The sequence below is a fragment of the Nuphar pumila genome, chromosome 12, assembly GCF_984573655.1.
Source record: "Nuphar pumila chromosome 12, dmNupPumi1.hap1.1, whole genome shotgun sequence".
Taxonomy (NCBI): Eukaryota; Viridiplantae; Streptophyta; class Magnoliopsida; order Nymphaeales; family Nymphaeaceae; genus Nuphar; species Nuphar pumila.
The window spans coordinates 15,737,396-15,756,386 of record NC_143260.1 but is presented as its reverse complement, the minus strand read 5'-3'; the positions used below and the strand labels follow the sequence as shown (position 1 = coordinate 15,756,386).

General features: G+C 35.8%; 1 pseudogene; it reads right to left on the bottom strand.

The window, feature by feature from the left end:
- Positions 1-4,215: 4,215 nt before the first annotated feature.
- Positions 4,216-5,369, bottom strand: LOC149820114 (calcineurin B-like protein 1; annotated as a pseudogene).
- Positions 5,370-18,991: the final 13,622 nt, after the last annotated feature.

Genomic DNA, 18,991 nt, shown 5'->3' with positions numbered 1-18,991 from the left:
GAATTGCTTGTGTTCTGTCTATTGAGTAGCACAAAAGAGTACTTTGTAATAGGCCATGAAATTAAATTAGAATCTTTATCCATGAACACATGGTATGTGATCCAATTTTTTCATCGAGTTTGGGTGGAGATCGAAGATCTTGAGCGATTGATATGACAGACGAACTCAAAAGGTCGTATCATTACTTTAAACTTGTTCCAAAGAGTGGAGGGAAATGGTTCATTATTGGAATAACTCTTACAAATAAAAGGCTAACTAGTTATGCAGGGTAGTAGAAACCCAAAGTAGAACCAACACAATGTTGTGACAAGAAGAAAATTTTGTGCCCTAATCCTTTAAGGAAAAGAGAGATTAAAAAGCAATGATGGTTTTACCCCAGCAGGAGACATTAACTTTGAACAGTCCTTTTAGCATCCAAGAAAGCTAGCAATGGCATCTTATGAAGAGTTCATATTTTTGGCTTCTCATGATATGGCTACTGCTTTACAAAGTGTCGACAGAGATTAAGAGATCTTCTCACTATTGTGTTGGTCTCGCGACCCCTACCAAAACATCACACAAAATATGTTTAGATGTCAGAATAAGCAGTAGCATCGTAGGAAGAGTTTAATATCTCCTAATACTTGGAACTGAAAACTTCAATTTTCCAAGTTCCTACTGGTTTAGATGCTGTCAGACAGTCACTGAAACAAGAAAAAGTTTCAAATGCTATTTGCATGCATCATTTCTCCCATAGCAACCTCATGAGATGTTGCAAGAAACTCATGAAAAATGAGGTTGGTATCAAATTCATACCTAATATGATCAGAAAATTTGTGTCTATCAAGGCCATGCAATTTTAGATCCAAGAAAATGGTGCATCTCCTTGTTCAGACACTCAAATATGTACTTGGTGTGATAGTCCAGAAATACTCGAGCATTCAGTGCCACAAAGACACTTTCTACAAGAACATTTTGTTATGGTAAGACAAATGTCATTGATCTTGAAAATAAAGTGGAGGTGAAACCAAAATCATGCAATTAGCATTGCCCACTTATACCAATATATTTTCAATCACCTGATTTTGATGTTCATCTAGGTTTTTAGAGCATCATTAAGTGGTTGCGGATATAATCACATAGAAATTAGGAGTTGGCATCCAGTTCAGGCAATATGTATATAGAATCATTAGAATATGAGAACTAAAATATGAGAACCAAAATATGAGAACTAGAAATATGGGCATTTTCAACACCTTTATTTGCAAATCCAACCATGTAGATATGCTTGGCATGGTGAATTTGCTAAGAATCAACCATTGGATCATGTATTTTCTATAAAAAAATGATGATTTTTGAATGCTTGAAAATTTAAGAAGATTATGAGCCATTAATTTTAAAACCTTAAACAAATCACTGTTATGCATCAAAATTGGATGATTCAAGAGCGAGTTCTTATAAATCCAAGCATGTAGATCACATCCGTAGGGTTAGATTCAAGAGAAAATGACAAAAAATCCATGAAAATAACCGTTCACAATTAGTTCTCATATTCTAGTGAATATATATATACAACAAAAGACTTTTAGTGACCGACTTTTTCCGCCACTAAAGCCTCAAGAGCCATCACTAAATATCCTCACATTAATTATTTTATTGACAGGTCAAACTGTCACTAAATAAAATATCTAGCGACAGTTACTTTCTTCACAAGAGGGTACCTACAGTGACGGCTTTATCTGTCACTAAAAGTCTGCTTTGAAAAACAACACTTTACCAATAGTGATGGTTTCAGCCATCACTAATAGTCTTTTTTTGTTAAAAACAAAAATTAGATTTTATTTAAATATATTTATATTTTGTATTTACATAAATAGATAAATATATTTACATAAATAGCATGCATCGCCACTCACACACGAGTGAGGACTTTCATCTTAAAAGAAAATGAACTGATCAATGTTACACGCACACACACTACCCAAAAAAATTATTATTCCAATGCTTACAAACTCCAAAGAACATATTATTCATGACAATGACTTCACAACAAACATCTTGAACCACAGACACTGAACTTCATAAAGGAAAGTACACCTTCCCTTTCTACCAATGCTTGAAGAATGAAGGCCTTCACATAGGACCTATCCTGATTTTAGCTGTGCAATTTATCCATCAAATGTCACTGATTGAGAGTCCGTCTACAACATTCAATTTAGAACAGCCAACGTACATCAGCTGAATAACTCCTGTATCATCCAAGTCACCTGCAACCTATTGCGCTCCAAGACACAGATTGGGTTTGTCTTGATCAGCCCAAGGTCCACCTACAGGTGTAAGAATGAAGTCAGATGAAGCTAGAAGACATTCAAGGCACATTAAACAAATAGTCTGTTCTTTCTGAATGCAGGGATTGAGTGAAACATTCATCCTCAATATGGATGGACACGATAATACTATGAAAGGATTTGTTGCTCCGCCAAGTACATCCATCTTGGGATTGATTATTCATCATACTGCTGCTGCTGCAAGCGCCGGATGCATAAAAGTTGAACTCAAAACAGAACTTAACCTACCTTATGCCCAAACAGGTCTCTGATATTGTCTATTCCATACAGAATCATCGTGGGCCTGACCAACAAGAACACATCAGAGAAACCGCCATTATCATGATTATACCAATAAATGGTAGTAAGACAACAGATCAAACCTTCCAAGGGACAGGCCCCATGCAATAACACGAACATCCTCTGGTAAGCCCATTGGAAGTAGCATTTCAGGCCTCAACATGCCTGAGTTACCGACCTCAACCCATTTCTTGAAACCTTCATGATAGCTGATCTGAATAAATTCCATGAATAGGGATTAGAAAAACGAAAAAGTAAAAGAGTAATAAAAAGCAAATTTCATGCAACAGACACTAAAACAACTGACTTATTAACAGACCTATGTTGAACAGGGTTAAGAAAATGCAACTGCCAATGACAGAAAGAATCCATAGTCCAGCACCCACCTAAAGAGAAGTTTCAGATTTAGAAAGAACATGCAAATATAAAAGATCCATCAACTTATTAAATGATATGCAGGAAAAACACAGACAACAAATGATATGAATGGAAACAAAAAATCAATAGATATATACCACCATTAAGTATAATCACAACAAGCATAACGAATAGAATGGTGATCAAGGGCAGACAGACACCACCCAAAACCCTAATCCCCCCCTCCCCAACAAAAACCAACAGTTACTCCTATTTCAAGTTTTTCACCTATATTGTGAAAAATGTATTAGCTAAAACAATGGACACACACAGACCATCTGTTGCATTTGGTGTAGGATATTCTGATTTTTTGTCAAACATCAGCAAATCTCCATCTCCACTTTTTCCCCCTTTTAGAGTAAATCAAAAGCACACACACTAAAGCAAACTCAACTTCTAAATCAATGGAGGCATATAAAGAAGAAACAAACAGATTCCATGATTTTACTTTTTACTCTTTTGAGAGTGCATAGGAGTATGTCGTTGTATGTGCAAGCTTCAATTCTTCATTCTCCCCCTGCCATATAATTTAAAATTTGAAATAGCATGTTTAAGAGCTTTTAATCTAAAGTGAAAATATCAGGAGATAAAAATTACTTGGGTGAACGATCCACATAGCATATTTGTACATTATTTAAAGAAGTTTCTGAAAAATAATATTGAAAGTATCCAAACCTTGAAAAGTGCACAGGAGTATGTCATTGTGTCATCCAAGAACAGGGAAAACAGATAATTTCCCTACAAGCATAAAGAAAGGTGTCCGCTTCCAGAACAAGAAACATTCACAGTGACACTAGTGTCAGGAAAATCAAAGTGATGAAGGTGACTGAACTTGCTTGGCATATATAGCTAAAATTTAGAACAGCCAGGGTTTCAAAACTGAAGAAAAATTCTACATAATTCACATGTTTCATGACTCATCTATGACCCAAAACATAACATGTGCATCTTTTTCACGAGGTCAGCCTGTGATTAATTATCAAAGCCAATAGTTCAACACAAGGCACCTCTGAGACTGGTTGTCACTTCTTTCAAACTTTGTATATATAGTATATCATGCACTTCCATATATATATCATGATCATGCAAAAACCTTCTATTATCAGCTAAATCGCAGAAATGGACTGTTGAGTATTAGAATTCATCCATAGGTATGCAAAGAGACAAGCACGCTAATCAAGAACAACACGGTTCATTGGGAAAGCCACTTAAGGTAAGGAAGGTTCATTATTTTCATTAGTGATAGATTTCGAGAAACAAAGTTCTGCCATTCACATTTATCAATCTTCCCATCTCGGTTGAGATCAGCTTCCAAAAATGTCTGTCAATTTTGAGAGTCAGCACTAAATTATTGAACTACCAAACAAATAATTGCAAGGGACCCAGAAAGCAAATTTAAAACTTCAAACAAGGTGGACCCTTAGTTCTTAATTCTTCATATTGTGCTTGAATGACTAATTGAAAGTGCCTATGGCATATAGTGTTGTCTATACATATGTCTAGTTAGATCAGAATCCTGCTCAACCAGAACTACAAGAAAAATTAACATGATTTTGATGGTTGTTATCAGAGGGAACCAGAACTGTTGTGGTTTTTAGAACCTCATATGGGAAATGGTTTGGTTCTGAATCAGATAATCCATTCCAAATCCTCAAATATGGATAATAATGAAATTCATTGACAACCCTTATTACACAACTGCTGAGTGGATAATAAATTTTTAATTCATATGAATTTTTTTGTTAGCTACCTTGTCGAGTATAGTCTCAATTGTCTCATCGGACAATCTCATTTCTGATTCACATAAGGGAAGTTAACATTTGCTTAACCTACAAAAGCAGATGAATTATGAAAATACAAAACTTCTGCAATCAACAACTAAAATGATAGATGTTGATCAAACCTAAATAAAAATCCATACTTTTGTACTCAATTAATTGAATAAATTGGGGCAAATCATATAGTCAAGCATTAGAAACAATGCACATCAGTTTAACATATCAAATTCCAAAAATAAATATGCAGCCCAATACAAGTTCCAAACTTTCAGTTTTACCTCTTGCCGCTCAAATGAAGCCATTACCATCCAAATCGTAAAGTCTAAATGAAACTGCAGCATGACAAAAAGCAATTTGAGCAAGTATTCTAAGAACAACCTGAACCCATACACACAAAACACACCAACTTGAACATAAAGTGTATGACATGTATCTAGTCATTAATCACAATCAACTTACAATCTATCTTATCATGTTCAGGCGCATTTGGGTGAAAGACACTAAGTGATCGAACAAAGTTACCAAAATCAATGAGCCCCTTGTGCTTCACATCAAATAGGTCGAATATATGTTCAAAAAATTACAAACTATCTCAAAATATTGGACAATGCAAAGAAAGACAGACATCACAAATCATTCACCAATATCAGGAGTTTAGAGAAAACTCCTATGTTTAAATTCTTTTCACTTTTACTCTATGCAATTAATATTAATTTTTTTAACACAAATATATCTTCATGATTTTCACATTACGGAACTCGATATAAACCTTTGATTACCTGGCTGCTCTTTCTAATTGCATTCGATGTCTCTAAGCTGTCTCAACCTTCTTTAATTGCTGCTCCACCTTAGAAAATTTTTCCTTTTGGTCTGTCATTGAGAAAGAACATTAAAATAAGGCCTTAATTGATTGAATCCAGAAAAAAAGTCTTCACTCCAAATTCACCCCCAAAAAATACATGATTTTTTTTAAAAGAAAGTAAATTGATTCCAAAACTAATCTATGGTCTTGCTCCAACCCTATTAAGTACTAGAAGGCTTGCCTGAGCACAAGCGCGAGCATATATTAGCCTCCTAATACTAGGTCCAGTACAGAATTACCAAAGACAAGACCTTTTTGTCAAAAATTCAAATAATTGCCTTGTTTTTTTTCAAATGCAAAATACAACCCAAGGATCTGGGGTCCATCACAGATTAACTTTTCCACACTAATCATTCATATCAAACCATATTAAAATGAAATAATAATTTCAAACCATAATCAAACTTAACTTTAGATTTGAGTTCTCAAGTATAAATTCAAATCAATCCCAAACATTTACAAACTCAACCACTAATTCATAAATATCGCCACTCCCAGCAAGCCAGCTTCACCATCATGCTACTCAGTTAAGCCTAAGCCTAATCACCTGAAATTGTTAAATATAATGGGTGAGAACTCACAGTTTTCGTACGAAACCTCACATTACCCATCAGTAAAGAGTAAAATATAATTCATCCAAGCATATATTAAAAAAAAAAAAACAATTAAGGATACATGATCATTCAGATATGATATATCAACTCGATATGCTTGAAAACAAACACATTCAACATAATCACATAATATAGAAATCGATGCATGTATAATGCATATACCAAGTCATATACGATGCATGAATAAATTTTATTTCTTCATTGACACTTTCTTTTAAATGCATGTACATGATTAATGCCAAACAAATTTTAAGATATCATCTTGACTAAGACCCGCAGGTACTAGACATGTCAGTTCTCGAGGTTCATAATAATACTCAGATGTATCTTAATTATACACAATTGTATTTTATTATTAACTGGGCAATACACATGTTCCTCGACCAATATTTGGGGACACATCACCCTTGGTCAAAACATACAGGGACATATCACCCAAATGTCAGGACAGAAGGGACACATCACCATATGCAACTTTCTATGTATACCAATTCTAACAGCTGAAGCCAAACATCATCACCCCTAAATAAAGTGGTGGAAAGTTTCCTACAACTATGGCTTTGAACACGAACCTCAATATCGGATTCTTGAGAAAAAATAATGCACACGGTGTTTGGTATCTCACAAGTACACTGCGACTTGCGAAAATCCAAGGATCTGCTACATAAGGCAACCAAGGACTCAAATACATTGTTCAAGTCTTTTTTACCTTTATAAATTAACACATGTTCTTCTCTTAAGAACTAACATGGACTCACAAAAACTAGATCTTGTATCTTACCATGCATTAAATAATGTATTATTGTGTGCTATCAAGTGCCATCAATCATATGCATTATATCACAATATAAATAATGCAAGTACAAAATTATGACATTCATATGCACTAGCACACAACCATCAATAGACTCACATGTAGCTTACTCATAAGCCACAATATAATTTGGTTCACTCTTTCGAACTGTGTCATGCATTCAAATAGGCATTACTCGTTAGACGACAAATAACATTCATAAGCCACATACCAAGATCACATGATTAACATGAACATACATACAATATCACATATCATGATGTACATAAATCATATGGTTCAAATTTGAAACCAAACCATGTCTCACTAGTTCACTTTCAGAACCATGACACTGAAATCACAAGAGTTTTAATTCGAAACTGAAGGGATTGAATTTTAGTAGTCAATGTAAATTCTGTCATGGCCAAACAACAGTGAGTAAAAATTTAAATTTTTATAATAGATGCACGGATATATTAGCTAAGAATAGCCATAAACCTTGCCTCAATCAGGTTCAGAGCATGAAACAATAAATAATTTATCAAAATTAGTTTTCTGTTCCCTGAACAAACCTATAAAGTTTAGTCTTTCCGAAGAAGCATCAATCCAGCAACTTTACAGAAGGAGAAAAATCCTATAAAAATTATTGTAGGTAGATGGTCATGTCTAAAAGAATCTTCCATAGAAATTAGGTTCAAACTCTATCCCAGCTATGAATTAAAATTCATGGATCGCAGCCTGTTCAGGTTCATGGATAGATTGTGCTCCAGAATTTTTTACGTTTTGAAGTCATCTTCCATTATTTTTTAATTCATAGGCCGTAATAAATCTTTGCATCAAATTTTTATTGAAAGTTTTTTCATATGTAAACTAACACATATAAAATTTTACCCATAACCATGAAAAAGATTAAGAGAAATAAAATCCACAAGACAGTACAGTCAAATACATAATTTCTTTTATAACAAAAATTTTGTTCCAACTTTCGGAGGTCGTATTTACTCCTCCGGACCTCGAACAATGTCAAATATTTTTTGGGACTTCCTATATGTGTTTGAAACATCACTCTAAAATTTGGAAATTTTTGGCCAAACCGTTTGGGTGTACAATAAAATTCTTGAAAAGTGTCCAGGCTTGTAAAAACACAATAGCATGCTTTTTAAATCAAACCCTAACTAATTTCATGATTTTCATAAGAAAAACAAAATAATTATGCATCCAACGGTTTTTAATAATTCATAAGCACATCATACCTATGCATATCAACATCTAAATATGCTATAATTACAAAAATAACATACATAACTCAAAACCAATGTTTTCAAGCAAGAAAAACATGTTTTTCTCAAAAGCGAATCTCGAAAAAACTTTCGGGTTTATGAAAACCTCAAAGTATATTTTTAACACATCTAAACCATATTAAATCTATGCATGGGCATACTTGAGATGTTGTAAACATCAAATCTAATATGAACATGAATTTAAACATCAAACTATATCGTTCTTGCATAAAAAATAAACTAAATCAAACCTACGATTAGAAACCAACAAAATAATTGAAACTAGGGTTTAAAAATCAATATATACATTAAACCAAATTGTAGGAACATGATTCCATACTTGATCAACCTATACTAAGCCCTAAACATGCTGAATAATGAGAAATCATGTACCTTTGATGTATAAAAAATTTGAAAACCTCAAAGATGCATGAACGACAACAAACCACAACCAAAAACACACAAAACTTCAAAGATCTCTTAAAAGATACCATAGATCTCTCTTTCTCACCACATAGATGTTGTTCAAGGTCGATTTACAGACCTCGTATCATTCTACTTGCAAAAACAATAAATAAAACACATGGCGGTCGGCTCCCATGGCCGGTTACCGAAAAAGAACAAAAACTCACATAGGGTTTTGCCCGATTTTCTTTTTTCTTAACTCTCCTCTCCCCAAACCGTGTTCTCCTATTTCTCTCTACTCTCTCCCTCTCTTCACCAAAAACTTGGATTGGTGTTTGACAAAGGGGTTACACCTTCTTTTATAGAGGGGGTTGGGTTTCCTATTGGAACCCAACCACCCCTCTTCTGGAGTATTCCTCTAGGTGACAGAGTGACCTTTCGAAAGTCCCACAAACACAAAAACTCAACCGCAATTGACGTTTAAATAGCCGATTCGATATCTCTCAAAATGTAGATCATTGTGATGGTCTTTAATTTAATTGTATGCCATTCAGATTGATCGAGAAAAATAGTCAACATAAAAAAACCTTGATTTCCAACCTGCAATTAAGAATGAATTTCTACAACACTCAAATCACTACTAATTCAGGTGTATAGATAGTCGATCTTGATGCCCTCGAGATGAAGAACGTCCAAATCGATCAATCAATTTTTTTTTAGAAACAAAAATGACGTTGTTCGGGGGCATCCCACCCTGGTTTCCTGATTGGGCTCTCACTGTCTCTAAACCTCTTCTCTAGAAGTTACTAAAACTAAAACAAAAAGTCAACTTAAACCTAATTAGGGTTTCTTCTTATTTTTCTAAAATTTAAATATTAATTTCTATGAATAATAGGCTCCTGTATGGATTATAGATTTTATCTAAAAGGTTCATGATCCAACATAGGATCCATGACATGCTACTAACCCATAATTAATTAAATTCATAAATCAATTATTAGATAATTCAAATAAAAAAAATCCTAAATTAAATTAAATTAAATATTTAAAAATTTAAAAAAATACCAAGTATTATAGGGTGACCTAGAAATTAAGACATTATATGCTAGCATGTGAAGTTAGGTTTTAGTCTAGACTTGATATGATTAAATGTCTTTGAAAATGTAGCTTTAACCAGAAGAATTGCAAGATGACAAGTGTTATGAAATTTGATATGAAATATATTTCCCAAAAATCAATCAAGGGGCAAGTTATAGGTGACCTACCCATAGATGAGAAAACTGGAGTTAATGATGGCTTTTCTGATAAAAATATCTTGACAATTAAAGAAGATCATGAGAAAATTTGGCACTTGTATTTTGTTGGATCTAAAAATATTAATGGATCAGGAATTGCATTTGTCATCATCACCCCCAGAGGTGAAAAGACCCCATTTGTAGAAGCAGGAGCCAAAAAAGTCCATGCCCAAGGCGATTCAATGTTGGTAATCAAACAAGTTACTGGGGCATGGACAACTAAGCAAAAAGGATTAGCCTCATAAATAAACTTGATCTTGGAGTTGATAATTTTTTTTTACTCTTGTGAATTCTCTCATGTTAAAAGAGACAATAATTAATTTGCTGATAATTTGACAAACCTTGCTTCCATTATCAAAATAAAGCAGAGGCAAGATAAAAAATCATTCTCAATCGAAAAGCTAGAAAAGCCAACATATGATGTGAGAAAAAGCAAGTCAAGAAGAGGCCAATTACTAGGCTCTGAAAGATAAAAAAACTTTGGTTCTATGATATTAAGAACTTCCTGAAAAATAGGACCTTTTTGAAAAATGCCCATTCTAGAGATAAGAAAGCCATTAAGAGACTAGCCCAAAGGTATTACCTCTTAGGTGGAGTCCTCTACAAAAAGAAATATAGTAGTGACCTCAAATGCCTATATGGGGAGAAGGCCTAGAAACTCTTAGAGGAATTTCGTGGTGGTTTCTACAGAGGGAACATTGTTGTCCAGATGATGGTCAAGAAAATCCTGAGAGCAGGGTACTATTGGTTGACCATGGACCACAATTTCTATTATCATGTCAAGAAGTATAAAGAATGTTAAGAACATGTTAATGTTATCCATGCACCATCATCTGCATTACTTTTCGTTGCATTTTTCTATCTGTTTTTTATCTAAGCATTTAATGTCATAGGTCCAATCCATCTGCATGCATCCAACAATCATCGCTACATTTTAGATGCCAATGAGTATTTCATCAAGTGGGTGAAAGTTGTCTCATTAGCCAGAATCAACGGTCTACAAGACACCAACAAAATCATTATTTGTGTCATTGAGGGCATGATGCACTGCTTGCATACCACACCACCATCCATACCCCTACCAATGCAACCCCATTTGAGCTAGTGTATAAAACTCAAGCCATCTTGCTTTTGCAAGTGCAGTTGCCCTCACTTAGGTTAGTCACTGCCTTAGAAATGCCCTTAGAAGCCCAGCGAGAACTCATGTTGGCTGAGTTGGATCTCTTAGATGGGAAAAGGCTTCTAGCATTTGAACATAATGAGGAATACATCAGAGTGATTGAGTGATACTATGCAAAGCATATGATCGATCAATCCTTTAAAGTCAATGATATGGTCATGAGATCCATTCACTATAATGGACCTTACCCTTTGAGAAAGTGACACCAAAATTTGGAAGGACCATACATTGTTAAACAAGTCTTGCTTGAGAATTCATATTGATTAATGAATTTCAATGGAGTTAAATTTTCATATTCAACCAAAGCCATGTATTTGAAAAAAAATTATTATTAGATTGAATCTTCTTTGAAAAACTTTGTAAAATATCCTATCTTATTTTATGAAAATGTGTCTTTTTTAAGAAGATAAATCAAAAGTAAATTCGTGAAAACCCAAATTCTAATGTTATGGTTAACCTAAGAGAGATTAGCGATGGAAGAGGGGTTGCCCAAATCATTGTATCATAACTAGGGATTTCTATAAGCAAATAATGAAACTTCATAACTAGATGTCCTGAGTCAATGACATAAGACCACATAGGACTTCCTTAGATGACCAACTCTATGAGCCTAAGATTGGGCTCAAGCCATCTCCTATTTGGACTTGCTTCTCAATTTTCTTTGGTCAGACCCAAGAGATCCCTAGCTACTAACCTTAGGAGGACCTCATCCAGTAGCCAAGCTAGATGAGAGAAAAATAAGGAAAAAAATAAGCCAAATGTGTGGAAAAATTATGTATTTAAAGCAAGAAAAAACATTGTCATACCCCTAGGCTTGGTGGTTTCTCATAAAATTTTCACTCAGTCATAGGTTCAGGTGGCAAAAGTTTTTGATAGCTAAAAAGATCCAAAGCAGCCACACATGTAAGAAAGTCTGAAAGAGCCAAAAAGAGGGCTACATGCGAAGGAGAAAAAAAATGTGTTTATCCAAACAGAGGAATTGGGGAAGTTATTAGTTAGGAAAATCCATAAAAGGTGAACTTCTCTAAGGTGAACCTAGACTTATCTCCAATATTCTCTTTTCAAAGGGGCATGAAAAATCTCTAAAGTACTTTTCCTTGTTTGATGCTATATAGAGTTTCAGTCACCGTGAGACCAACAGTAGTCTGGCACTACAGATATTTAATTCTGAGATTCTATGATTAGATGTCTTTTTATCTCTATTAAGAGTCAATAAGGAAGGTGATGACAGATGCCAAACCGGTTCTTATTAACTCAGGATAACAATGAAAGACAGAAATGCTGAAGTTGCCAAACTTCGGAATCCATTCAAATGGAAGTACATTGGAGTAAGGAAATTAGGGGCATAAGTAACACACCTATCACAAGTTCATGAAAAAAAAAATAGTCAAAAAAGTTCACTAAAAGGTAGTTCGCTCCCTAAGAAAGAAAGTGTTGCTAATTAGTTTTATACATATTTGTTTTCTCAGTTATGCATTCTTAAGGCAGGAAGAATTCCAAAAGGCATAGCATGTCATAGCAAAAATCATGGATGCACTTCATCATCATCATAAAAAAATTTATAATAGTGTCATGGTCTCTACATTAAACAAAAAGAGAGATAAATAGCAACTAGGGTGCTTCCTGTCTCTATGAACCCCCCAAGATCACTCCAGCTCTCTCCCAGGACTCCTAGTAGGCATAATTGTCTCAGCCTTCCAAACTCGTGATACGCCTTGCAGGTCCTCCAGTTGTGGTGCCCCTAGTTGATAAAGAGATATTTGATTGGTCCATGTCACTCTTCGCAGGTAGTGGAGGCCTCCCTCAGAATGAGTTAATCCACGGTGTCCTGATCTAAATGTCGAGGGACTCCAACTTATCCTAATAGAAGCCAACAACACATTCGATTGGGCATACAACTCCTCGATGAGTCTCAATTCTCCAACTTATCCTAATGGAGGCCTTGAGCTTGTCATGATACTCCTCATGCTTCTTCTTTTGCAAAAGAATTTTAAAAGGAAAGTGTTAGTGTCTTAAAAAAAATATTCTTTTTGTCAAAATTTTATAAAAAAGAAATAAAGTGGCCTATGAGCATAAATAGGGTATGATCTCTATATCATTATCCTAAATGCTAAAGACCTATATTAAAAAGAATACAAAAGAAAGAGAGAATGAGAGGAAAAGAATAATACCCCGCAGACGACCTCAGCACGAAGCCGCACGACCTTCGCTTCTGAAGCTGCTTAACCCTCCTCATAGGCAGAGTCTTTGGCCTTCTGCACCTCCTCCAGAGCAGTCCATTGTTACTCCACCATGCTCTTTAGTTCCTCGACCTCTCCTGTCTGCTCAATCGAGGAACCCACCTGGAAGCTCGTCAGGCCCGTAGCTCAATCAGTTCCTGATTTTGAGCCTCAACCATGTCCTCAAGAGTGCAGATCCAAGCCTCCAAGGTTTGCCTCTCCTCCTCCTGAGAAAAACAAAAAGTCAGTAGCAAGAAAGATCCAGATCACAGTAGGAAAAAAAAAAGTGAAAAGGACAAGCAGTATACCTCAAGCCCCCGTGAAGGTTGTTGAACTGGGGCATGCATGGTGCGGGGACACTGTCGTGGTGGTTGCTCATTCTCCTCCTCAACATCTATAAAATGTGTACGCCGAGGTCTTGGTGATCTGCCCAATAACTCAACCACAATGAAGGTAGCCGGATCCACAAAATCCTCAATTTCTACCTCCATGTCTCCACCAGTAGGAGCCTCATCAGTTGTCGCTGTCTCTCTTTCTGACACCTCTGCTCTTTACTCATCCACTAAATTCGCCGCTCCGACATCAGCAAGTCTACAATGGAGGGGACCCAAGTACACCATAGAGCTCGTGTCATCCTCCAAACGCTCTCAAGGAGCTGCCAGTAGGCTCCACTACCTCTAAATGGTGCCCGCCTCCTCCATCTTCTCTACACCCGCCTCTATCTAGGGACAAGTAAAAAGTCACTGCCCCCATAGGTGCCCGCAGGAACCGCCAGCCTGAGCCGGAGTGGTTGCAACACATGTCATTTTTTGGATAATATGACTCTTTGATCCTGTAGAACAAGAGTGTGCATGGAGCGTAGTATAGTAGGAGGGCTCCATCCAAATGTTGCTCCTCCTCCGTAGTGTACGGTCTCCAAATGACCTTAAAGAAAGACACATGAAAGGAAAGGTCAGAATCAAGGAATCAGTCATAAAGGAAATTATGGAAAAGTCAGAAAAGAGAAAAAAAAAAGAAAGAAAGGAGAATTCACCTTAGAGTGATCAAGAGTGTCTATCGCCTCCCTAAGCTCAGTCTGCGAATACTCGTCCCTCTAATGATGCGCAAACCACCAACTGAAGCGAGGGCGACTTGCTAATGGAAATCTGAGTGTATCCCCAAAGTTGCAATGGCACGAAAGAGATAAAATGGTTGGAATAATGCAAATGATATTCTTGGTGTCAAAATATTATCTATAACATTTTCCCACAATTCCCTTCCACTGTGAGCAAATTGTTGTTTCTCATGAAAAGCAAGCACCATTTTAAAATAAACTGTAGTTTGCTTTTTGCTGGTCACAAGCAAGGTCTTTCATGTTGAATTAGGCCTGTGAAGATTGTGATGCCACATCTGATATGTCACTAATGAAGCAAATACGGGGTCCCATAGATCAATAATTAACTTTTTAACTGACTATGCAACATTATGTTGATTCCTTTTAGACCATGAAATGACTGGTGGTTTAGCTAAACACTCTTGAACGTGGACAAAAGCCTTTAATTGGCACTAGAAATTCAGAAAGCACCAAAGCTATGTTTGAAAGATGGAGATGGGACTGGAGGTGGGAACGGGGGGACGAGAGGACATTTTAAGGGTGTAGTTGAAAAACGGGAGATGAGAGGCCATCTCCACTCCCATCTGGCCATCTCCCAATATTAGAATCCCAAACAGCAGGGTTTTCGCAATTCTCTATCTCGCTTACCACCTCTGGTTTCCAAACACAGACCTTAAGGGTAGAATTGATATTCAAGGGCCAATAGAAATACAATCTTATAGTTCAGTATTCATGTTTAGGGTTCGTAAAAAAACTGAGCAGCTCGTAACTCATCTCATCACGAACTCGCTCATGGTCGGTTCGTATGACTGGCAAGCCGAGCTATGAGCAGCTCCTTTAGCTTAAACTAGTCAAACACAAACACCGAACACGGTGTTCGGCTTGACTCAGCTCTGGAGAGTGTATATATAAATGAGAGATCTGAAATATGAGAATTAAAATTATGGGCATTTTCGATGCATTTTTTTTTTCAAATCCAACCATGTAGATGTGTTTGCCATGGTAAATTTTCTAGGAATCAACTGTTAGATGAAATTTGTGGTGTTCGAATGCTTGAGTATTTATGAAGATTATGAGCTATTGAGTTTTAAAGCCCTAAAAAACTCTCGTTATGCATCATAATCAGATGATTCAAGAGATGGTTTCTTATAAAACCAAGCATGTAGTTCACATCAGTACAGTTAGATTCAAGAGAAAAGAGCAAAAAATCCATGAAAATCATGGTTCACATGGTAGTTCTCTTATTTTCAGTTCTCGTATTCTAGTGACTATATGAACTGTATATATATATATATATATATAGAAAGAGCGATGCATAGAAAATATACATAAAATATGAACCATTATGTGTAATATATATAAAAAATATATTTTGTGTAATATATGAAAATATATATTCCATGTATAAATAACATGAAATGTTTTTACAAAAGCCAGCTCATATTTGGCACATCTCACTCAGGTATGAGCTGAGCTCAAGCTCGGCTTGGCTAAACAAGTACACGAGACAAGTCACGAACTCAATCCCCTGGTAAATGAGCCGAGCCCAAACATGCCTTGTTTAGTTTGTTTGGCTAGTTTACCAGCTTTATTATTACTACATTGTATATCTCTTTGTTGCACTTGAATATATACGTACGGATTTATGCCACATAATGCAAAAAAAATAGAACTCATTTCATTTCATAGACCATGCTGCTACATTATCTTCCCAGATATGGAAGGTGTTCACAAGTAATCATCAATTTAATTTGCTAAGAGTTTGCACAAGCTCAAACTATTCATGACATTGTAGTATATAAACCTAATAGCACTTGAGGCCTAATGCATACTTAAGCATCACTTTTAACCAATCAATTTATGTATTTTCACCCAAATAACAGTCGAGTCAACCCGAATAAAATCTGGGTCCAAACTTGACCCGAGCAATTTGCGGGCTATGCTTGGATCATGATTTTTTCCGGGTACCTTGCCCAACCCAGTTTTTTGCTGGATACTTGACCCAACCTGACCTGAGTATTTTATATGTAATTTTAATAAAAAAAAATCTGAAATTATGTGATTCCGGGTTTAAGATTCCATTTTTATGATCTGGCAAATCAAGAAACCGATCATTAATTATATGGGTGGGCCCGGGTCGATCGTGACCCAACCCATTGGCATTACTATGTCGATGAAATAACTTGGATTTACTTTACATGAACTAATGTTGGATAGGGGAGGTCTCCAAACTCAAATTGGATGTTGCAGTGATGTGGCCAGAAGGTAACAACAAATTAGTATGCGTCATTGATTTTTAATACTATATCTCTCTCTCTCTCTCTCGTACTCTCTCATATATGGAGGAGGTCTCCAAACTCAAATTGGATGCAGCAGTGCTGTGGCAATTCCACCCAGAAGGTAACAACAAATTAGTATTGCGTCATTGACTTTTATTACTCTCTCTCTCTCTCTCTCTCTCTCTCTCTCTCTCTCTCTCTCATATACAGGGGAGGTCTCCAAACTCAAATTGGATGTTGTAGTGTTGTGGCAATTCCACCCACAAGGTAACAACAAACTAGTAAGAGTCAATACTCTCTCATATATAGGGTAGGTCTCCAAATTCAAACTATGCGTCATTGATTTTTAATCTTTTTAAATTCACATCGAAACACAAAAATTGCTTAATCTAGTGTCTGTTTTCTACTAAGCTATATAAAATACATGTACAGGTTCGGATAAATCAAACATATGAAACCTCACTCCTTTGATGCTGTTTAGGACGGTTTTGGAGCTACTCATTACTCTCTCTCATATATATATATATATACGAGAATTGAAATATGAGAACTAGAAATATGGGCATTTTCAACACTTTTTTTGCAAATCCAACCATTTGGATGTGCTTGACATGGTGAATTTGCTAGGAATCAACCATTGGATTGTATATTTTCGATGAAAAAATGTGATTTTTGAATGCTTGAATATTTATGAAGATTATGAGCCATTGATTTTAAAGCCTTAAAAAATTCATATTTATGCATCAAAATAGAATGATTCAAGAGCAGGTTCTTATAAAACCAAGCATGTAGATCACATCTGGCGATTAGTTTCAAGAGAAAATAAAAAAAAAATCATGTAAGCCGCGGTTCACACATTACTTCTCATATTCTAATGACTATATATATATATGTGTGTGTGTGTGTGTGTGTGTGTGTGTGCAAATTGAAGTGCTACAAACTGCATCTAAACTGTGCTTCACATTTCCTAAAAATCCCAAAAAACTGTTTTTAATAGTCGTTCTTAACTGCCAATAAAGGTCTTTAGTAACAGTCACCACCACTAAGTTTTCAGCTTTTTGTGACTGCCACTAAAACATGTCTCGTGCACAGGCTTCAGGCTCACCATCTCATTTCTTTGATCGGGTGGTTGGTTACATCCCATGTGATTGTAGGGCTGTCAATGCGACGGGTATGTATCAGGTACCCGATCCCAAATTCCTGGGTATGGGCATGCAAAATGCCCGCCCAAATAATATTCGGGTCAACCCAAACCCAACCTGAGCAATATGCAGCTTATGTTTGGATCATGATTTTTGCTGGATACCCGGCCCCACCCAGTATTTTTGCTGGATACCCCAAGTATTGTATATGTATTTTTAATAAAAAGATGCTGAAATTATGTGGTTCCGGGTTTGGGATTCCATTTTTGTGACCCAGCAAAACCCGAAACCGATCATTAATTATATGGGCGGGTCCGGGTCAACCCTGACCCAACCCATTGACAGCCCTGTCGATGAAATAACTTAAATTTACTTTACATGAACTAATGTACCTCGTGGATAGGGGAGATCTCCAAACTCAAATTGGATGTTGTAATGTTGTGGCAATTCCACCCAGAAGGTGATACGTTACTACTACAATACGTTAAAAATCAATGACTGATATTGAACAAAAACTTGGCCACATTAAAACAAAGGTTTCTCATTGAATCTATTCGGGCCAAAACATGGTTTAGTGAATAAGCAATGATGAACAACACATCTGTAGGTTAGTATTAGGTTAAAAAAAAATGCATCCAACTATGTTTTTTCAAAAGCGTTTTAAGGCATAAATTATATAGGAACTACTTCTCACTAGTGTCTTATTTCACGATTCTGACCTCATATGTGTTCAGCATATAGTTGATTTACTACACCTGGAACATGTTTCTTCAATGAAAAAGAAAATTGGACCCTAAAAAATTTACAAATATTTTAATCTGTTGATTTTTCAAACTGTGTGAATCAATCGGTTCAAGAGCTTTTGTATGGTCAAAACTTAAAAATAAAACAAAAAGTCCAAGCAACCCATTTAGCAAGTTTCATTTAGAATATTTTTCGTTTAGCATTTAAGACAGTTTAGCTCATTACTCATCGTTGGCAAATTAGCTCAGAAGTCAGTCACAGTTTCTGCAACAACAGCAGGAAGG